The sequence below is a fragment of the Manis javanica genome, chromosome 2 (assembly GCF_040802235.1).
Source record: "Manis javanica isolate MJ-LG chromosome 2, MJ_LKY, whole genome shotgun sequence".
Classification (NCBI taxonomy): domain Eukaryota; kingdom Metazoa; phylum Chordata; class Mammalia; order Pholidota; family Manidae; genus Manis; species Manis javanica.
Window position 1 is genome coordinate 208955011 of NC_133157.1, and position 23607 is coordinate 208978617.

The window sequence follows — 23607 nt, forward strand, 5'->3', positions numbered from 1 at the left end:
GAATGATCACAGAATTCTTATAAAATACAATGGAGGCCACAGAATGTTCAATACTATCTTTAAAGTGAGGAAAGAAAAGAAATGCCAATCCAGAAGAGAATCCTTTATCTAAGCAAAAGATTTGTGGAATGAATACAAAAATAACAGAGAGAGAGAGAGAAAGAAAGAGAGAGAGAGAGAGAGAGAGAGAGAGACTTAGATGATGGAAAGCTAAGAGAATCTGACCTACATTAAAGGAAATGTAAAATATTAAACAAAAGAAAGCTAAAGGCTATATTAATACCAGACAAAATATTCAGAGCTTCAGAGCTAGGAAAATTACAAGGAGTAAAGAGAGACATTACATAATGTTATGATTTCCTTCATCAAATTCTAAATGTACACTCACCTGACAAAAGACTTTCAAATTACACAAGCCAAAAATTGATACAACTGAAAACAGAAAAGTCTGTAATTGGAACACCACTACCACAGACCAACACTACCAACCAACAGGTTCTAGTGACATTCCAGTATGCAGCCTGGCCACAGAATGTACATACTTCTCAAGTGTGCATTATGACATACACTGTGAGATCATATACTGGGTCATAAAACTAATCTTAACAAGTGAAAAAATTTCAAACCACACAAAATGTTTTCTGATAAGAGGGTAGTAAACTTAAAATTAGTAACAAAACAGTTAAAAAAAAAAGAGGACCTCAAGTGTGGAAATTAAATACACCTCTAGGTAACCCATGGGTCAATAAAGACATTTCAAGGGCAAAGAGAAAATAATATTAATTGTGTGAAAATAGAAATAGAACATAAAATTTACAGGATTCTTACACAGAAATTAAGGCACTAAATCATAGTAGAAAGAAGACTCCAACGAATACTCTAAGCTCCTATCTTAAAAATCTAGAAAGAGAAAAGCAAATAAAACCAAAGCTAAATATGGAAGGAAATACTAAAGAACAGAATGGAAATCAATGAACATAGACAACAAAATCAGTAAAATCAAAAGCTAGTTCTTTGCAGGGAAAAAAAAGTCAATAAAACTGAAAGAACTCTTCCAAGCTAACCAAAGAAAACAAGAGCAAATTACCCAAAAGAGGGCATATCACTATATTCCTAAAGATATTAAAAGGATAAGGAAATACAATAAACAGCTCTAAACTCATAAACTTGACAAAATAGCTGAAATAGGCAAATTACTTGGTAGTGGTACTTACCAATTACCAAAACGCACTCAAGAAGGAATAGAGAACTGCCTCTTCCACCCAGATGACAAACTGTGGCGACTCAGGCTCAGACCTCAAGGAGGCACCAGCCTCCAAGGCCTCAGCCCCTGCAGCATGGCCCTCAGCACACTGCTGCCAAAAAGAACAAGGCACAGTGACAGTATGGGTGTTGGGGCTGGAGGCGAAGCAGGGGGCATGGGACGCACGGCGGCACAGGCTGGAGAGTGGCTGAGCTGAGCAGGGAAGCTGTCACTGGGCGGTGCAGCATCCTCAGAGGGGGCCGTGCCTAACGGCGTTTACCCGCTGCTCAACACTGCCCATGGAGCAGTGAGGCCGATGGTGTTCAGCACACCTCTAGTGGACTTCCTGATTGCAGCTGGAGGATTCCACATCTCTATTCCCAGATGTAATGACTGGATACTTCCTGAACCATGCTGGCTTTGAGGCCTTGAACACACATGGAATGCAGCTCATCTCCCTTGCTGCCCATAAATTCATCTCAGATATTGCCCACGATGCTCTGCGGCACCACAAAAAATGAAGGGAGTACACTTAACCATGGAGGAGTTGACCACTGCCCTCAGTGAGTACAACATCAGTATAAAGAAGCCACACTACTGACAGGATCGGTTTGCAGATGGCAGCATGAGAGGTGAGACAGAGGCCTCCCCCCAAAACCACATATAGTATGAAAATATAATTAACACAACTAATCCTGAAAGAGCAACAGGAAAGAAGGATCTCTAGGAATGAAAGAGTATTGAGAGAACTGTGTGACCAATCCAAATGGAACAACATTCGTATTAGAGGGGTACCAGAAGAAGAAGAGAGTATAAAAGGCAAAGTGTCTTTGAGGAGGTAATTGCTGAAAACTTCCCCTACCTGGGGAAGGAGATAGTCTCTCAGGCCGTGGAGGTGCACAGATCTCCAAACACAAGGGACCCAAGGAAGACAACACCAAAACATGTACTAATTAAAATGGCAAAGATCAAGGATAAGGACAGACTATTAAGAGCAGCCAGAGAGAGTAAACAGATCATACACAAAGGAAAGCCCATCAGGCTATCATCAGCCTTCCCAGCAGAAACCTTACAGGCCAGAAGGGAGTGGCATGATATATTTAATGCAATGGAGCAGAAGGGCCTCGAACCAAGAATACTCTACCTGGCAAGGTTATCATTTAAATTTGAAGGAGGGATTAAACAATTTCCAGGTAAGCAAAAGCTGAGAGAATTTACCTCCCACAAACCATCTCTATAGTGTATTCTGGAGGGACTCCTATAGATGGAAGTGTTCCTAAGGTTAAATAGCTGTCACCAGAGGTAATAAAAATGTACAGAGAAAGAGTACAGAATGTGATACCCAATATATAAAGAGTGGAGGACGAAGAAAAGGAGAGGAAAAAAAAGAACGTTTAGCTTGTGTTTGTAATAGCATACTAAGTGAGTTAAATTAGACTCTTAGATAGTAAGGATGTTACCCTTGAACATTTGGTTACCACGAATCTAAAGCCTGCAATGGCAATAAGTACATACCTATCCATAATCACCCTAAATGTAAATAGTCTGAATGCACCTATACAAACATGACTCAGAAATGACATGATCATATTCAAAATGGCCAGAATAAAATCCCAAATTTACTGCACATGCTAAAACAAACTACACACACATACACACACCATTGGAGAATGTGACAAATTCTCAAGGAAAAGAAAGGACAGATGCCTATTTTGAGATGCCTCATGTTGTAATTATCACATAAAGACTTTAAAGCAGCTATTATAACCATATTAAATGTGGTAATGCTTAATACTCTTAAAAATTGGAAAGACTAAACTTCTAGCAGAAAAATAAAAACTATAAAAAAAGATCCACATCGAGAAATTTAGAACTGAAAAATATAATTACCAAAAATTTCAAAAGACATTGCATGGGCTCAACCACTGAACAGAGATAATAGAAGGGTCTGTAAACTTGAAAATAACAGAGCAGCAGAAATTATCTACACTGAAGAAAAGACAGGAGAGAACATTGGAAAAAATGAATACATCCTTAGAAACTTGTGGGACAGTATCAAATTGTCTAAATTTCACATTATAGGTGTTCTATAAAAGAAAAGAAAAACTTATTTTTTAGATAAAACAATTCTTACTAAGAGCAGAAAAGATCTCAGCTTTGACAAAAACTTAAATTTAGAGATTCAAGATGCTCAGCAAGTCCCAAACTGAGCAAATTCAAAGAGTTTAGGCCCAATAAGGCATAAACTCAAAATCCGTAACAAACAGCTAGGCCTGATAAGCCTAAACATGTCATAATGCTAAAAAGCAAAGATAAACTAAAATTTGATTGATCACAGAATTCTCATAAAATATAGTGGAGGCCACAGAATGTTCAATAGTGTCTTTAAAGTGAGGAAAGTAAAGAACTGCCAACCCAGAAGAGAATCCTTTATCTAAGCAAAAGATTTGTGGAACGAATTCAAAAATAATAGAGAGAGAGAGTTAGATAATGGAAAGCTAAGAGAATCTGACCTCCATTAAGCGAAATGTAAAATATTAAAGAAAAGAAAGCTAAAGGCTATATTAATACCAGATAAAATATTCAGAGCTTGGAAAATTACAAGGAGTAAAGAGGGACATTACATAATGTTGTGATTTCCTTCATCAAATTCTAAATGTATACTCACCTGACAAAACAGCTTCAAATTACACGAAGCAAAAATTGATACAACTGAAAAGAGAAAAGTCTGTAACTAGAACACCACCACCATAGACCAACACTACCAACCAGCAGGTCCTAGTGACATTCCAGTATGTAGCCTGGTCACAGAATGTACATTCTTCTCAAGTGTGCATTATGACATACACTGTGAGATCATATACCGGGTCATAAAACTAATCCTAAGTGAAAAAATTTCAATTCACAGAAGATGTTTTCTGATAAGAGGGTAGTAAACTTAAAATCAGTAACAAAACAGTTAATAAAAAACAGGACTTCAAGTGTGGAAATTAAATACACCTCAAGGTAACCCATGGGTCAATAAAGACATTTCAAGGGCAAAGAGAAAATAATATGAATTGTGTGAAAATAGAAATAGAACATAAAATTTACAGAATTCTTACACAGAAATTAAGGCACTAAATCATAGTAGAAAGAAAACTCCAATGAATACTCTAAGCTCCCATCTTAAAAATCTAGAAAGAGAAAAGCAAATAAAACCAAAGCTAAATATGGAAGGAAATACTAAAGAACAGAATGGAAATCAATGAACGTAGACAACAAAATCAGTAAAATCAAAAGCTAGTTCTTTGCAGGGAAAAAAAGTTAATAAAACTGAAAGAACTCTTCCAAGCTAACCAAAGAAAACAAGAGCAAATTACCCAAAAGAGGGCATATCACTATATTCCTAAAGACAGTAAAAGGATAAGGAAATGCAATTAACAGCTCTAAACTCATAAATTTGACAAAATAGCTTTACTAGGCAAATTATTTGGTAGTGGTGCTTTTCAATTACCAAAACTCACTCAAGAAGCAACAGAGAGCCCTCCCTGCGCAGGCGCGCGCACGAGCCGGCTCCGGGATCCGGCGCGCGCTCGGCGGGGCCGTTGCCTGGGAGGGAGGCGCGGGCGGAGCGAGCGGCGAGCGGGCTGCCCAGCCGCCCGTGCACGCGACGGGGTTGGTGTTGGCCCGAACGGCGGGAGCCCGCGCGGTTCCGCATCCGCCGCGGGTGACGCAGCTGCCCTGCCGCGAGGCTCTGCTCGCCGCCATCTGACAGCGCCCGTGCCGGGAGCCGCCTCGGGGCCGTGACCTTGGCACGGAGGGCAGACTGGGAATTCTTGCGTCTGAGAGTGGAGCAAGTGTGCGGTGACATGGCCCAGGGGAATAATTATGGGCAGACCAGCAACGGGGTGGCAGATGAAGCACCGAACATGCTGGTGTACAGAAAGATCTGGACTTCCTGCAGTGAGGGGCAGCCAGCCTGTCTTCCAATCTTCCACTGTGAGCGGGAGCTGTGACAGCGGGTTTTGCTGTTTGCTTTGTCTATTCACGTTACAGGACATTGTTTACACTGATTATGTTACTCAGATGGTTGTCCAGTCCAGTCTCTTATTTTGATTTGCCTTTGTAGACACAGCTGCATTTTAATTTTATACATTGTTGGGGGAGGGGGTGAAGAAGGTGTGTCCCCATCCCCACCACCTCTTTTTTGCTGCTACAGTATTTGAATGCCTCAACACAAGCACTTGTCACCCTCCAGAACTGTAGGTTTTCCCTCTGACCTCATGAGACTCTAACCTCACTGGGAGAAGAGGCATTGTCTCTCCATTCTATATTCCAGTGCCTAACACAGAACCTGGAATTTATGCCGTCAATTAATATTTACTGAACAGATATTATGAAATTAACAGGTTGAGTCTACATAAGTGTAGCCCTTTTTAAGGTGTCCAGACACCTAGTTTGGCTTAACCACTCTGGTCAAAGGACCAATCACTTAATGCATCTCTGATGTCAGTCACTTAAGTGAGAGAAAGAACAAAGGTTAACCATTGCTCATATTACAGAAATGTCAAAGTGGCTTCTCTATTCACTCTTCTTTTTATTCAGTACGTGCTATGCTAAGTCACTTGGGAGTAACACTTTCTGCAGTCATTATAGAAGACTGTCCAAAGGACAAACATTTATATTGCACTGGGGAGAATAGAAAGGCTTCCTGGATAAGGTGATGATGAGTTTTGAAAGACATCTTGGAGTTAGTTACTTTAAGGACACAAGGAAGGTATTTAAGACATTAGGAACAGCATCTACAAGGGAGTCAGCATGATGCACGAGTGGAAGTACAAGTAGTTCAGCATGGCTGGGAAAAAGGCTAGGACAGTAGTTAGCTTCTTTTGGTCATTTAAAGCCTTTTTAAAACAAATTATAAAATGTTTTCTTAAAGATATTTAATAAGTGAAAGGAGGTATGTTCTTTCTCTTTCTTTTCATCTACTCTTATTAAGGATAAAACTTCCTATAATCTGGTAGTAATACATGATCATTATGGAAACTTGGACAACATAAAAAAAAAATAAAACACCACCTATAATTCCTCCATTCAGAGACACTACTGCCATTAACATTTGGTCTATTTTCTTACAGATTTCTAAAACACCAGTGTTCAACAGGTACTGTGAACAGTCATATTTTGATATGTTCTAGTATTTTCTTCCTTATCAATATTTCATATCTACATCCTATGGATGTAGAACATGGGAAAAATCAAAGCCAAGTAATAAATCATCATTGAATGGCTTTGATTTTAGAAAGGGAGAGAAGGTTAACATTCATTGACATCCTGCTAGATTTTTCATATTTAATATCATCAAGCCAACCAAGTTCAAGTTACTCCAGTCTGGAGACATGATATGATCATGCCTACATGATATGATATGATCATGCCTACATGGACTTCCTGTTATAGGTCTGGTTGTTCACTTAATCATTTAAACAATGAATCATTTGAAAACTCACAGATGACGCAGGTGTCTTACTTGAGTAATTTGTAGATCAGTGCCCTTCATTTCATCTGTTTCTACCTTCTGCATTAAATAAAGTTAAAGACCATGCATTTTAAAAAGGGGCAATCCTATGCAGCCTTTTATAAATGAAGCAGAAAATGAATAACCAAATCCTTACTGCTTGATAATGATTAAAGAGTAATAGAAATATTGATGATTTCTTGTTGTAAAACAACACTCCCATATTAAAAGTCCTCATGACACTTAAGTGCTGAAGACTGCATACACGTTCCTAATACTTTAAATACTATCAAATATAAGAACTGTTTTTTTAAAGTGGAGAGCTCTGAGGCCACCTACCTGACTAATCAAAACCAAGTCTTGTTTTATGTTTAATGCAAAATATTACAGATGTGTTTAATTTTGTTGTTCTTTTATTATTAAAATTGACATAATTCATCAAAAAAAATGAGGAATAGAGAGCTGCCTCTCCACCCAGATGACAAACTGTGGCGGCTCAGGCTCAGAGCTCAAGGAGGCACCGGCCTCCACTGCCTCAGCCCCTGCAGCACGGCCCTCAGCGCACTGCTGCCGAAAAGATCAAGGCACAGTGACAGTAGGGGTGTCTGGGGCTGGAGGCGCAGCAGGGGGCACGGGACGCTGGGCGGCGCAGGCTGGAGAGTGGCTGAGCTGAGCGGGGAAGCTGCCACTGGGCGGTGCGGCATCCTCAGAGAGGGCGATTTGAAAGCTAAAGGAAATCTACGAATCAAGCTCAGCTCCAGTAACTTAAGGAAAAGAAAACAATAAAAGGAGATGGGAGGGAGGCATCGGCGCGAACCCGCCCCTGGGAGCGGCGGCTCCCGGCGGCCTCCGCCGTGGGTTCTCCCGGTGATGCAAACGCTCACTTCCCGCATCCGCTCCCCACAGAGGCCCCGGAGCCGGCAGGAACCGGCGGCGCCACCGGGCCGCCCACCGTGGGCAACATCCAGAAGAGGCTGACCGGCAAAGGCGAGGGCGGCAGGCGGGCGCGGGCGCCAGGGGCCCGCACGGACAGGCGGGGCCGGGCGCGGGCCTCGGCGGCGGTGGGCACTGCCCTCGGACACTAGGGCTGTGGAGGCGGCGCCGGGGACCCCGCTGCCGCCCGTGCGCCCCCCGAGCCAGGCGCCCTGCAGCTGGGCCCCGCCGGCCTGAAGAGCCGGGGCAACGAGCTCTTCAAAACCGGGCAGTTCTCGGAGGCGGCCCTCAAATACTCGGCGGCGATCGCACAGCTGGAGCCTGCAGTATGTGGAAGTGCAGATGATCTGAGTATCTTATATTCAAACAGAGCAGCATGTTACCTAAAAGAAGGAAACTGCAGTGGATGCATTCACGACTGTAACAGGGCTCTGGAACTTCATCCATTCTCAATCAAACCTCTTCTTCGACGAGCAATGGCCTCTGAAACTTTAGAGCAGTATCAGAAAGCTTATGTGGATTATAAAACAGTGTTGCAAATAGACTGTGGAATCCAGCTAGCAAATGACTGTATTAACAGGATTTGCACATGTTCACTGGCACCACATCTGTCAGTGGAAACGTATCTGTTGTTTCTTCTCAGAATGGATGTCTCCATGAGCCTGCTAGATATTTGTGTTATATACCCTTTAATAGACACTCATCTAGGATGAGTATTAATTTATAATGCTGAAATAGCAAAGAATTTGGATCTAATTTATATTATGACCTGTGTTCACCCCCTGAGTGAGAATGGGAAGGAATCTGTATATATTAAATTCCCCTGCATATGCTTCTTTTCTCCCTGGCAACACATCTCTTTTCAGCCGCTTCCTCTCTGCTGAATAACAAGAATTTTAATGGATCTGGATGGACCAAGCTGGAGGGAGAAGCTGTTGCCCATTCCTGCTCTGCCCTCTTCTGTGCAGCTGCGGGCTTGGCCGCCTACAGCAGAGACACCCCCAGACCAAGTGGGAGATGCCTGCAGCCACCACCAAGAAGGCACCACAGATGAAAAAATGTTTAAAATTCTTAAAGAAGAAGGAAATCAATGTGTAAAGATAAAAACCATAAAGATGCCTTCAGTAAATACAGTGAATGCTTAAACATTAACAACAAGCAATGTGCCATCTACACAAAGAGCTCTCTGTGACTTGCAACTGTGCCAGTTTGAAGAGGCAAAGCAGGCCTGTGATCAGGCACTGCAGACAGATAACAGGAATGTGAAAGCTTGCTATAGACGAGCTCTTGCTCATAAAGGACTCAAGAACTACCAGAAAAGTTTAAACGCTCTCCATAAAGTTCTACTAGACTCAAGTATTGTTGAGGCAAAGATGGAACTGGAAGGAGTAACCAGATTCCTTAATATTAAGGATAATACAGCATCACTCAATAAAGACAAGGAGAGAAGGAAAATTGAGATTCAAGAGGTAAGTGCAGGCCATGAAGAGGAGCCCGAAAGGACCTCAGAGGAGGTGGCCACAGCCAGCCTTGCTCCTGAAGAGGGAGACCCAAGCGATACACCACCGGAACACTATGAAAGCTACTGATCACTAAGCCTAACAATGCCTGTGAATTTGGTCAGGTTATAAATGCTCTCAGTACTAGGAAAGATAAAGAAACCTGTGCACACCTTTTAGCCATCACTGAACCAAAAGATTTGCCAATGTTGTTGAGTAACAAACTTGAAGGCGATATATTCCTCCTCCTCATTCAGTGTCTGAAAAACAATCTTATCGGTAAAGATCTCTCATTGGTGTATCAGCATCTTTTCTATCTGAGCAAAGCAGAAAGGTTTAAGATGATGTTGACACTAATTAGCAAGAGCCAAAAGGAGCAAATTGAACAGCTCTTTGATGACCTCTCAGACACACCAAATGAACATTTTACTTTACAAGTTGTACAGGCGCTAAAGTTGCAATATGAGCTTTAAATCACGATTATTGTTAGATTTCTTCCATGCTTCTATGTGCTCCACTAATGCTAATGAGATGGTATTATAATAGAGTTGCATGGATAACCTGGCTTAGAAAATACCCTTTGGACTATAAAATATTTTACTTATTTTTATACATAGAACATGTATATTCTACAATCCATTTTTTATTAGTTGTAAGTATTTTCTTATGTACCAGAGCTAACATCTTTATATTTAATAATTATATTTACAACTGTTAAAATACATTTTAATTTATATTCTGCATTTTCTTTTAGTAACATTAAAAATTTCAGTTAAATTACATTTCTTTTAACTGTGAATGTGTCCTCAAGTTTGATAGAAATATATTTCTCTAAAATTCATTTTTAAAAGTGAAAATCATTAACAGTAATTTCTACACCACCTATATTTCATGCTAAGACATATATATATATAAATCTCATTTTATACTAGTACGGATTACAGTTTGCTAAAATGAATTTCAACATTTAAGTCTATAATATGAAATGATTATTAAATAAATTGTGATTATCAATTTAGAACTATTAGAGGAAGATATTTTTTCTAATATGAAAGCATTGCTTAAGAAAAATTGCGAAAAATTTCTACCACTTTTTACTAGATTTTAAAAAGCTACTTTCCCATATATGATGCTTATATAAGCAGTAACAAAAGGACCACTATATAGAAAAACAAACTAAGCCTGGGTTTCTGTTTGAAGTGTCACCCCCTACATTTTCCCAAACATTTCAATGTCTTCTCATACAAGCATGACCATATTTATTCCCTTAATGTAAAAGGGAAAAGTGAAGAACTCTTATTATATTGAAAGCTCCTTTTTGTCAACTGGGTCAAAATAAAGATCTTTCTTAAAATAAAACATTCAAGTCTCAAAAAAAAAGGAGGGGGGAGGGAGACAGAGATAGAGGGAAAAAGACCTAAGTGATTCATTGAGCTAGGTATTAAATGATAAACAAAGCATACTAAATAATTTCTACTGGTACACTTGCCCCTGGCCTCTGCTCAGTCACTGCTGTTCTAAAGACCACCTTTCTTCATAATCAATTCACCCTAAGCCACTGGCAGACATCAACAACACAAAATATACTCCTAACCATGCACTGAATACTGAAGAAAAGACATTAAGAAACATTCCTCTGAAAAGAATGTATACAGCTCTTTCTTACAAGTTGAAAAGCATAGGGATAATAACTTCTCCTTTAGAACATGAGGTTAAAAATGGAGTATAGACTCAATCAGGGAAACTACCAATCCTCAAATTTATTTAAATTTTGAACAATTATTTGCACTCAGAAAAGCAAAGTTGTATTTCTGTTTACCTCCTGAATATCTCAAAAGCATGTCTTGGGGCTGGTGGGATGTTGCACTTTGGTGTGGCTGACGGAGTGGGCCAGTATCCTGTCATTAGCACCCAGGCTGTGAGGTCAACACCACCTAAAGATACCTGTGCAGAAGAGAAAGACATATGCCCCCCAATTAACTAGGATTAGTTACCCATTCCATATTCACACTGTGTTAGAATTATCAAAGTAGTTAGCTCCATGTCCAATATCTAGCACATAACTCTTCTTAAAGGTTAGACCCATCCCAGTGTATTCCAAATGTTAAGTATCTTGGCAAATATTTATAATTATTGCTTACGTTGTTGGCTTTATAAAATACTAATCAAAGGTTAAGTCTGTGCATGTGAACAAAGTCTTATTGGTGTCACTGAGAAGTGTAAAATTTTGGCTTGTAAGCTAATTTACAGATAAAATATAAAGGGACCATATATCACCATCATTTTAAAGAAATTTCTACAATAGTATCTTTTATCTCAGCTTTTAAATCTTTTAAACCATTTTAACATACAAACAACTTATTTCTATTATCCCATTCACATTTCAACTACATTGACAAAACTTGTTTTTTACATGGAGTTCACATTTTAACAACCTCTCCACGGGACACTGTATATGCAGTCCTACATAGTAGGTGATCTAAATATTTGTATAATGTATGACTACCTCTAGAAAATATACATTAGAAATACTGTCACGATTGTTTATTCTTTGAAAAAATTTAATTTTTAAGAAAACAATAAAGTATCAATAGGAATTTTTAAGGGTGAAGTATTATCTTTATTATTGATATTCACAGCTTGTTCTAAACCATTACTCCATTTTTATCTAACCTTCATGATTTGGTGATAACAGATTCTTGAAAGAGAGGAATTGAATAATATAAACAAGTATTCCATGGTCAGATTTCTCCCCACATATCTACTCATTGTTTACTCCACTTTAGAAAAACTGCAACTAGAAATCTTAGATGATGCATAGGAGAGATGATCATAGCAGAGATTCTCAGAGGATGAAAAGAGTAGGTCGGATAACTGTATTTGTCGAAATTGGGGACTGGGAGTTGGGGGTCACAACTTGGTTTGATACATCCTAGACAATAAAGTCTTTTTATCTTTCTCCCATATATCCACACAATTTCTTAACATTCAAGTCTTTGCTCAAAATGTCATTTTTTTCTAAAGGAAGCCTTCCCTAACCACGTTTCCCTGCTGCAGATGTCGTCTGCAGCTCCTATCAGCAGCTAAGGTGCTATGTTTATTTATCTGGTTCATTATCTGTCTCCCAGATCAGAATGTAAGCTCCATCATAGCAGGATTTGTGTCTATTTTGTTCTGCTATGTATACCCACTTCTACAACAATGCTTTGCACAGAAAACACTTGATGAATTACTTGTTAAATAGAAGGGAAAAAAAACCTTAAAGTACTATTACTACAAGTTTGTGTCATCTCTTTCTAACTATCTTAGCAATATTTTGAGGCCACTCAGCCTATATTCAGATAGCACATGACAGGGGCAAATACACAGACAGAGGTACCAGAAAAGTCTGTTAGGATCTGATGTGATTTGTGATGTAAACAGAAGTATGATTGTAAGATGATTTTCCTTACCCTGTCCCTGTTTTAAAAATAAAAACAGAGGAAAAAATGGACAAATACTTAAATTTATTTCAGCTTAAGATTTATCTAAATAAAATGTACCACAATTATTATTAGAATTTCAAGAAAGTACTTATTTTATGACTTCTAAAAGAAAGTGAAGAGCCAGTGTCTTGGTATATTTCAACAGACTGAGAATCTTTAAGAAAGTTTCAAAGAATCATCAGCTGCAGGATTGGTGATATTTTAAAAGAGCTTGAAGATTTCAGAAAGCTCAAGATCTGTTTTGATTAATCTGTCACTTTTCATCAAATCTGTCTAATGCAGATTAAGGCTTCGGAAATTTAGAGCTTAAGGTCCTTAGCATAAACAATTATAAAAAAGTCAATAATTCCTTGTAAATAGTGGCTTTATAGTTAAGTGGAAACTGCAATCAAATAACAGAAAAAATGAAGCATCTTGATAAGTACTCTCCTTACTGTAGTTAACAAATTACTAAACAAATACTCTACCAGAGTGAAAGATATGTCTGAACAATCAAGATTTAAGCCTGAAAAACTCACAAACTTTAAACAACTGAAAGGCAAACAGATCTGATGAAATCATTATGTTGAATAATCATTCTCTCCCTCTTTTTAAATGAGACAACCCCAACAAAGTAGTCAAGAGCAAAGAACCTAATTTTCTTGTCAAAGGGCCTTCAAGATCACAGCCCAGGTAATTTTCAACAATACTTAAAACAGTAAGGGTGTTGAACCTTCCCTTATAGGTAGTTTCAACAGAGTATTTATTCCAACTAGTTCTCTCCCTGTAGCTCTCAATATATGTAAAGTAAGTTGAAGAATAAGAATGAACAGAAAAAAAACTGAATCACATGAAAATATGTATCAATGTATTAGAATAAAGTTACAAATCCCTAAACAATCTAAAAAAGACAAAAGTATCTAGGATCATCACATTATTCAGTTTCTCCCCACCCGAATTTCTATTTACCATAGACTTTTATCTTTCCTGCTTTCAGCCCTTCTACACTACAAATATGAGGCAAATCATACAACTATTGAAAATGGAGAGGGACCAGAAGTCCCAGTAATGCGTTAATATATATAAATGCCCATTTCTATAGAATTAGGTATTTTCATATATTTTACTTGTGAAGACTGTGGAACCAGCAGAAGTGATCTCATATTTAAATATCAGAGGAAAGATCTCCAAATTTCTTTCATGGGTGTGACATGTCTTAATTACAAAGCAGTATATACTATTTGAGAGAGAAAATGTCAAAGAAAAGCTGGAGTTTTCTAAAACTTAAGGTTAAAGGTGAAATTGAAAAACAGTAAGAAAGAAACAAAATTCTGAACTTCACTGAATCCTCACAAAACCCCCGCTGGACTCCAAAGCTGTATAGATTCTAGCTTACTGCCTTTTGGGAGTCACAATACAAAATCACATTTAAAATGCACTGGTGTCAGTGTTTAATACTCAGTTCATCAGACATCAGGCCCATTTAGGCTGATCTTACAGATGTGAATGAGGAGACTGAGGCACAGGATAGCGGGGAAACAAGTCTCCTACAGCACAGCGCTGGGTGCTGAGGGCGAGTGAAAGCAAGAGCACTAAAACTCAGGACGCCTGCCTCAGCCCATGATTCTTTCCGTGATCTAGAATGGTTACAGCAGCAGAATCATTGTTCATTAAATTTTCACTGCATTCCTTCAAGTGGGGAGGATAAACTTAGTTTTAGAAGAGTGAGAAATAAGTATTTTAACATTGATAGTTAGAAGAAGAACTTATCTGGGGGAAAATGATTTTTAAAGCACTCGGACAATACATATGTTATCTCTCATGACATTTAAGGAACCAACCCCAGCAATTCAGTTCTGATAAAGGATGAAAATGCCCACTGCAGAAGACTACATGAGCTGATGAATAACAGTGTCATATACTTTAAACCAATGTAATATTGTTATCAACGATGCTTTAATTAAAAACAAAAAGACTTTACATGAATGAATTTCATTTAAAAGTAGAAATAAGTGGAGAATCTTACCCCAGTTGTCTGTAGATGTTGCCCGAATTCATCCATAGTTATGCTTGAGATGCTCATATCCCTAAACATTCCTTCCAGTTCTGATGTGAACTGACATCCACATTCAGTCTATGGAGGAAAAACACAAATACACATAAATAAATGAGGGATTTTTGGATGAGAAAATGTACAAAGAAATAAACTATTCCACACTACTGCCATCTTTTCTAAATCTTTCTAAGAGTTGCTCTATGAATAACCCAAGGATTCTATTTATAATGTAGATTCCCAGACTCTTTCAGATTCTGATATGCCTTCCTGATGGTAGGGCCCAGAACTCTGTTTTTAACAAGCATCTCAGGCGGTAATGGGTACAGGTAGTCTACGGACCACACTTTGTGAAACAGAACTATATGGTGATACTCCCCATTTCCATGAACGTGCCCTGTCATACCAAGAGAATTTCCAGCCAACTCTGAATGCCCCAGAACCTGAACAAAAGTATAGCCTGCTCAAAAAAAAAAAAAATCTACCTTTGCTAATTAAAAAATATTTTAACTAAATTAAGTATTTTCTAATCATATGCTACTAGTGTTTAATCATGTGGTAAACATCAGTTGGTTGGACAGACTCCATTCCATCTTATGTACCCCTTACCTTTCACTAGATATCATATTTTTTTCAGAGTCATCAGAAACACTTTTATTTGTGAGAAGTCTCCTTGCCAAGTGTTGCTTATAATAACATTCAAATGTATCTTTTTCTTGCATCAACCTTAAAAGGAGCATTGCCTTATCCAATACTGTTTCTACTTCTTGTTCTGTTTGCTGAAAAATCAATGAAAAGAAGATTTAACAATTAAAACATTGTAGTTCTACCAAATAGCACCATAGTTCATCTATATTTAAAACCAGTACTGTTTGGTAACAAATCATCGGGTTGAGAACTCTAAGGAGGAGGGAACCGGCCTGAGAGAGGGCCCCCTGCTTCAGACAGCACGAGCACAGCTCCCACATCCCCGCCCAGCACAGCCCTCATCCGGGGGCAGAGTGGAGTTCCCGGCCCCAGGGCTCCACTGAGATGGAGGCATGCAGTGACACGCAGCAGGATTAAAGGATGACTTTAACAGATGCAATGAAATTTTAATCACAAAAATCTTGCAATGACTTTGCATAATACTTGGGTAGAAACTTCCATAGCCAAAAAGACTGCTTATTTTCATATAAGCTCAATAAAAACCTAAATTTTGCCAAAGAAGGGTAATAATTTGTTATTAATTAAAAGTCAGAAGACCCTTTGCCCGTTGCCCTTATCTTTTAAGGAAGGACAAGATGATAGTGGTGCAGTTGGTATAAAACTTGTATTAAAAATTATGGAAGACCAAACAGATGTGTCTTTTCTATTCTGTGTCCATGGTCGTCTTCTTCCTGTTTCTTTGTTGCAGCTGCCTGCCTGAGGACCTGCAGACATTTGTTTTTCCTTTTTGCTTCATAAGTTCCAAAATGAAGTTTAAAAAAAAATAAATGTTATGTGTGATCACAATATGTTTAATATGATTTTCTATGCTGTGGTGAGCTTCCAAGGTCCCAGTATATATAATAAAGGCTTAAAAATGAGCTTCAATATATGCTTTCAAACTATTTTTTGATAGCCATTCTAGTTTATGCCTTCAAATTCTCTGCATCCAGATATTGTTTGATACACAGACCCCAGAACCAGATGACAGCAAAGAACATTCTGTGCTGCAGGTAGCTGTTTTCTAGTTACATCTCTATAGCATATCTGACTCTTGCTGTCTGTAGACTGGTCAGTAACTATGCTATGTAGTTCTTTGTTTTTATGTCAATTACACAGTAAGGCAAATGGCAAAGTTCTTCTTACAACTTCAAATACTTAAACAATTCTCTTCAAAGATCACAGTACACATGTAAGCGAAGTACACAGTACAGCAAAGAATAATGTATGCTTAATTTCGTACTTATGAAATACAGTAATTTTGTATTTACAAATAAAATTTAACGTGTTTTCACACACATTTATACTTACCCCTTTTACTCCCTTTTTCAGCTTATCATCAATAAATAATGATAAACTCAGGGGACCTGGAGTTGCACTTGGGAAAATATTCCAAGTCACCTGCAATAGTTCGTTTAAAAAGCCGGTCATTATTAAATGATTCCTGGAGGAAGTGTGATCAAACCTACTCTTCAGATCCAATAAGCCCTTTCAAAAAACAAAAGAAATTAGGATATATTATTAATAATATTTCTATTAACAATATACTTGTGATCATGTATGATTATTATCATTTTGCTGATAAATGTGTGCATTCAGTGTTAAACTCATAGATTCTATTTTGTTTTCAAACTTCTTTTCATTTCATTGTCTCAACTAATGGGTGAATCCAACAAGAGCTTTAAAAATATTCAAAAAAACTTCTTATTTATACTTAAAACATGGAAAAACTGCAGCAAAATTTATTCATAATACTAACTGAAAGCAAAACCATTTTGAAACAAACAGTAAGAAACAGTTTTTCTTCCTACACAGGAGGTGTATGAACACTAAGGCATATAAGGGCTTCATCAAATAGGTTAGTAAGTGAAAAGAGCAGCTGAGTCCTACTACCCAATACAAATACCCCTACTTTGCAAAATTCTAGATTTTTGGATAATTTACACATATTAATTTACCCTTGGGACAAAGTCAAAAATATATAATATATAGCTTAGTAAAAGTGACTTTTTTAGCACTTGTCAAAACCACTTTGTCATAAACTTAAAGAGAATCTTCTATAGTTACTGACCTGAATATAATCAACGAGGTTCTTTCCTTCTCCTTCCTCAGAAACAAGGGCTTTACCTTGTTCCCTCAAACAGGAACTCACACACTCACACATGGTCTTCAAACCATTTGGCACACGACTAAATAACTTGTACATGCAAGCAAGGTCTGTAATCAGAAAACACAAAAACCAGCTACATTGAAGATTAGGAAAAATATGGTAATCTCTCATCATGCTGATCTGTGATACTTGAAGAGGCCTTGGCACAGGAAAAACTACTGAAAGGAAAAATAAAAACCTCCACCAAACTGAAAAGGGAAAGAAAATCAGGGCTAATGATTATTACTTCAACTCATGAAATGCAGCTTTCAGATTAGTGCTTTGAAATATCAATAAAATATAGCTAACAAATTTCTTTACATGGAAAAGATGATGCCCAAAGACTGTAAACAATAAAGGCACAAATAAATGAAAACTGTTTTGAGTTTCTATGTAATTTATCCTATATAATTCTAATCTAGAACCTGGTTATTCTACAAAATGTCAATCAAAAAGACAACTTTAATTATGATACAACTGGTAGTCAACCTAATAAGGAAGAAATTTAAAAACCAACTTAAAATCGTACAAATATTTTTCAACATTCCTATCTCAAAAGTTCAAACACCAACCAGGACAACAAACAAATAAAAATATACTAAGGTTTATTTCATTATACATCATGGTAAAGTCTATATGAAATTATGAATTAAAGCATAAGTTTCTATTCTTTAATATTTTCCTCAAAAGCATAAGTTTCTATTCTTTAATATTTTCCTCAAAGCAATTCCTAGTTATTTCCCAGGTAATGGCCTAACTCAGTAACATCTGTTTTTAAAAAAAAAATGGTTTATCTCACTATATTGTTTTTATTTAAAATGAAAAGTCTGGACTCTGTCCATGTTTTTAAATCTGCTTCACAAGATTAAAGTATGGAGTTAAAATACTTTTCTATATGTATAGTGTTTCTCTAAAGAGCTTACTGGGAGACTATAGTGTCAGAACTTGACAATCATATAAAAAAAGTTTTACAATCAGGAACTTTTGAAAATGAGGTCAACTATGCAGCCCACGGACCTATGCCCACTGCCTGTTTTTGTACAGCTCACATACTAAAAATAGTTTTCACATGTTTAAGTGGTTGAAAGAAGAAATCAAATAATGTTTCATAGGAACATAGTGAAGATTTATTCATTTGTGTTACTGTGTATGCCTACTTTCTTTCCTATTACAGCAGACATGAATAGTTTACTGCATGACCCACATGACTAAAATATATACTATCTGGCCCTTTGCAAAAATTGTGTGCTAACCCAACTTAGACCTTAGACATCTAGAAGAAAACATGACAAACACACTTAAAAATGACTAATTTTTGTTTTTGTTTGCTTTTACAAAACAGCAGAAGGGTCTTTGAAAATGTAACTTTCTCTGTTTTAATAAAGCAACAAATTTACATACAACTTTTCAGGAACTTAACACAAATATATAAATAGTAGTCTTCAAAACACAAAGCTACGATTCCACTAGAGGTACAACCTCTCCACAATTTTTCTATTCCCTTCTCTTATATACTTCTCTCTTTTTCACTTAAAATTTTTATTTTCATTCCCTAGGTATATTTCTTTTATAAGAAATGAGTGGCTAAAACAGTAACACTTCATTAAGAAGCAGGAGATGAGTTTAAGAGTATCATGTTTATTTTCTAATACTATACATCAGTGATTTAAAGAGCCACAGTTTTAAAACAAAGCTTTAGAAAATTAAGAATGAAGACAGCACTGTTAATTATTCTAGTTGAAATTTCTTCTAAAGTACTTGTCACAAAAATATTGTTTTCAGGAAAGTAAAGGGAAATACCCCAAAAGAGTAAAGGCTACAGTTACTCCAAATGTTTATTTTTATGTAATTCTCTTTTCTCCTTTTTTACTCTTGGCAAAGTTCTTCTTACCACTTCAAATACTTGAACAATTCTTTTCAAAGATCACAGTACACAGTGATTCCCAGGGTTCTTCTTCAGGGTTCCCAAAACCAATCCACTAATTTATCTAAATACACTGACATGGAAGACACACATTTTTCCATTTTTGGTGCTCTCATCACAACTAACTCCCAAAGGAGAGAAAACAAAAATGTTAAGATTAGAACTTCAGATTTTCAAAGAATCACAAAAATTACAGGAGCATATACAGGAATGGAGAGAGTGCAAACCCTATGGCCTATGAAAACAGAGTACAGGAGTAGATGAGGAGCTCATGGGCGTCACCAACAATACTAGACTCACCTCTGGATTAAAAAGCAAAATTAGGAAATATAAGATGAAAAAAAAGAAAAAAAGCACCAATTCAATTCACAAGAAATACCTAAAATTCTCATAAGTATAAAGCTTTACTGTTAAAACTTATCAAAGTAATAATAGTGAGAAATTAATGATAGGACATTTACAATAATTTTAATTATAGAAAAATAAAAAAAATTACTGAGAACCTGGTAGAATTATAAGGATTTACTTATGTTTCAATCGCCAAAATATAAATGTCAAAATCAGGAAACTGGCAGTGGTAATTACCACTATCTAATTCCCAGAACTCATTCAAGTTTTGTCAGTGATTCCAGCCAAAGGATCTAGTTCAGCAGCACACACTGCATTTACTTGTCAAGGCCCTTTACTCTCCTTCTGTGAGGAACAGTTCTTCTCTCGACTTCCATGACCTTGATATCCTTAAAGATTACAGGCAAGTTAGTGCACAGAATGTTCATCATCTGGTTTCATGTGTTTCCTCATGATGTGAGTCAGGTGGGGTATCTAGGGAGGAAATACCATGGAAGTATTGCTGTGTCCTTCTCGTTGCTGCTATCGGCTGGGGCACGACTTCAGTCGATCCTGCTCCTGCTGATGTTCACTTAGATCACTTGACCAGGGCGGCATCTGCTGGCCTCTCCTAACAGGGAACTAGGAGTAACTTCCAAGGTACTCTTCAACCTTTTGTAATCTGAGGCTCTGTTCACCTTTGTTCATTCCCTTTCCTCTCTCTTCTGCAGATTGCATACTCTTTATTGAATTATCATCAAGCTTGCTGTTTCTTCTTGTCTCAGTTCAGAGATAGTGTTGAGCCCCTTTAATAAATGATACATTTCAATGATTGTACTTTTCATCCCCAGAATTTCCATTTCATTTGTAATTTCTAGCTCTTTGATAGTTTCTATTTGTTGTGATGTTGACATCACACCTTTCTTTACCTCTTTTATCATAGTTTCCTTCAGTTCTTTGAACATGTTAATAATGGCTACTATGAAGTCTGTTAAATCTAACATCTGGTCCCTCTCATAGACTATTTCTGCTGCCAGATCTTTTTCCTTAGTATGGGTCACACTTTCCTATTTCTTTATGTGCCTCATATTTCTTTGTTAATAACTGGGCATTTCAGGCAATATATTATAAAAATTCTGGATTCCCCCTCTCCTGAGCTTGCTATTGTTTGCTTACTTGTTTAGTAACTGAAGGGACCACTGTAGTGAAGACTGTTACCCCTAAAAAGTGAAGCCTCCTCTGAGGTTCTCAGCCTTGGGCATGTGTACTGCCATCCTGGGGTGGCTGATTTTTTTCAAGCATGTAATTGGGCCAACAAGACCAACACATGTGAAACAGTTAGTGTAAGATGTAAAAGGTGTTAAATTGTTTTCCTAAGGCTTGTTTTCTCCCTCTCCAAATTATAAATGCATCCAGAGCAAAGATTACATTTCCCACTAATTGTATCTTTTAAAACACTTGGTGCTTTCCTGGGCATAAAGTGAGCACCCAGTATATTGGTGTTAGGAGACAGTGAGTATAGAGGCTGGATAATTATGGAAAAAGTAGAAAGTCTGGACTATTAAGACGAGTTCAGGTTTCACTAAATGCCAGCAAAAGACAGAATCTGAAACCCAGAGGGGCGGTGATCCTCTCAAGATCACATAATCAGAGACAGATGAGGCAGGAGCCCCAAATCCTTGCCCAATACATCTTCCCCAGAGCCCGCTGCCTGCCTAGGTCAGCACAGCCATGTGGTATCCACTTCACAGATTTCCATCTCATGGGACTAAAAGGTTCCACCTCCTTCACCCCAAAACATACTGCTTTTCTCCTTCTAACTGACTCTTACCTACAGAAATTTAGCAAAAGAGTCATGTGTTGGAAGTCTGGCCAGAACCCTCTAGTCTTATTGAGGTGCCCCTTTTGTCTATCCCTTGGCATTCTGAGTATTCTTCTACCATAGCATCCTGGCATGGGTCACCCTCACTAATTTACTTGCCTGTCTTCTCATTACATTGGAAAGTTTTGAAGGCAGAGGCCATGGTACATTTGACTTGGTGAAAACATTGCCTAACATAGCATTTGGCACATGGATGGTTAGCAAATCAATAGCAGTGATCCAGCTAACCCAGTGTGCAATGTGAGGGTCAAGCTCAACAATAGCTTCTTGGGTCAGGAGGCAGTTGACATGAAATGAAGGATGAGTCCAGTTACCAGGTAGTGGCAGTGAAATAACCCAATATGTTCCTTCATTTCACAAATATATGGGGGCCTGCAGCAAAAATAAATAAATAAATGAAAGAAACACCCGGACCAGTAGGTTTGGGCTTGGGTTAGCAGAAAGAGAAATTTTACATCTAATTATAGGTACCCATTTCATTGAATAGGCAGCCTCTTTATCATATAAAGTTTTATAGCTCAGACCTTTCAACAGTATCTAATTACATTGCTTAATTAACATCTCTATAGCACTTACCAACAGGTAACTCACTCTTTCCTTGATTCCAGCATCAGGACCCTACATGGATTTTATTGGTAATAGGGAACCAGCTTGAGGTACTTCAGATGCGCTGCTGAAAAGTATCAGGAAAGATGTTATCCTAATAGGTTGTAGAAATTTCTGGATGTAGAGAGGCCAGCTAAAAAGCTAGTCTGACAGTCCAGGCCCCAAGTGCCCATAACTTAGGGCAGTTGTGAAAAGGAAACCACCAACTTGAATTGGTGGGAAAGAGCAGGTTCAAGGCTCTTCATAATTTTCGTCTGGTGTATCTACCTGGGTCACAAATACTGCTCTGCACAATTTGAAGGGACATACATATTTTTTAATCTCTAAGTTCATTAATGCCATGTATAGCATGTGATAGTTACTTGGCAGAGGTTATCAAATAATCCTTCGGGAAAGAATAGACCATCCAGCTAACTGAGTAAACACAAGTTGGTCATGGAGTGAAGACAGATGGGCTGCTGGCCAAGGCTTAGGAGCCTGCAGGGGGCCACCCTCTGGGACACAGGGCAGTACCCTTATGGGACCAAGTTAGTGAGAACAGCTTCTATCCAAAACATGCTAACCTCATGCAGAGGGAAAGGAGACAGAGAAGAAATATGTAATGGCCCTTTAAAGCTTCTGTGTTACATGGCACATTTCACTTCTCAATGTCATTGGCCAAAGCAGGTCACATGGCTGGGCGTGGCATCAGGGACACAACCTGGGGCAGTTAACAGTTAACAGTTGGCAGTTAAACAGTTGGGAGGAAAACATTCACTCTTGATCATACTCTTGACAGCAGAGCTAAGCCCCCGGCACAGACAGCAGACAGAAAAGCATCAACATGTCAGAATTCCTCTTTACTGTCTTTATTGACTGATATTGTAATTAAACCCACAGTTTTTTGTTTTGTTTTTCTGTTTTTCCTGTCTAGCCTTTAAAAACAACCTTTGCTAGAGCTAATATAATGAAAGTATTAGAATTAGTGTCACTCAGTGGTTCTATAATACTGGGAAACCTGCATAAAAATGTTAGCAAACAGGAAAGCAACTTTCATGCCAACCCTATGTGGTACAGAGATGTTGCTCTCCTTTGGGAGTATTTTTGTGGAAAAGCCATCGAGCCTGAAGTCAGACACACCTAGGTTTGAGTCTTGCCCTGCCACTTACTACCTGTATGATTTTGAGGAGTCATTTGGCCTGAGTTTAGTTCCTTCATCTATAAAACAGGGGTGATTGTGAGAAAGGGAAATTTGAACAGTGAAGCACTATTCAAATGTGCAGTCTTGGTAAAATTGTGATGGAAATGTCATAAGCAGTGGTCATTTCAGATTTTTTTCCATTGCTGTGGGAAGCTGCTGC

The 23607-nt window shown here is 38.0% G+C and overlaps 1 long non-coding RNA gene and 1 pseudogene across 2 annotated transcripts; one reads left to right on the forward strand and one right to left on the reverse strand.

The window, feature by feature from the left end:
* The first annotated feature begins 187 nt into the window (after nt 1–187).
* LOC140848028 (sperm-associated antigen 1 pseudogene) lies at nt 188–9957 on the forward strand (annotated as a pseudogene).
* An 899-nt stretch (nt 9958–10856) lies between these two features.
* Nucleotides 10857–23118, reverse strand: LOC140848029 (uncharacterized). Of its 2 annotated transcripts, none has more exons than XR_012128476.1 (6): nt 22238–23118; nt 17451–17596; nt 16691–16867; nt 15302–15471; nt 14666–14773; nt 10857–11119 (listed from the first exon to the last, which is right to left on the reverse strand). It is a non-coding gene; the product is annotated as an uncharacterized lncRNA (long non-coding RNA). The 2 variants fall into 2 exon arrangements; XR_012128475.1 differs by having other exon boundaries at nt 17451–20585.
* Between the last annotated feature and the right edge of the window lie 489 nt (nt 23119–23607).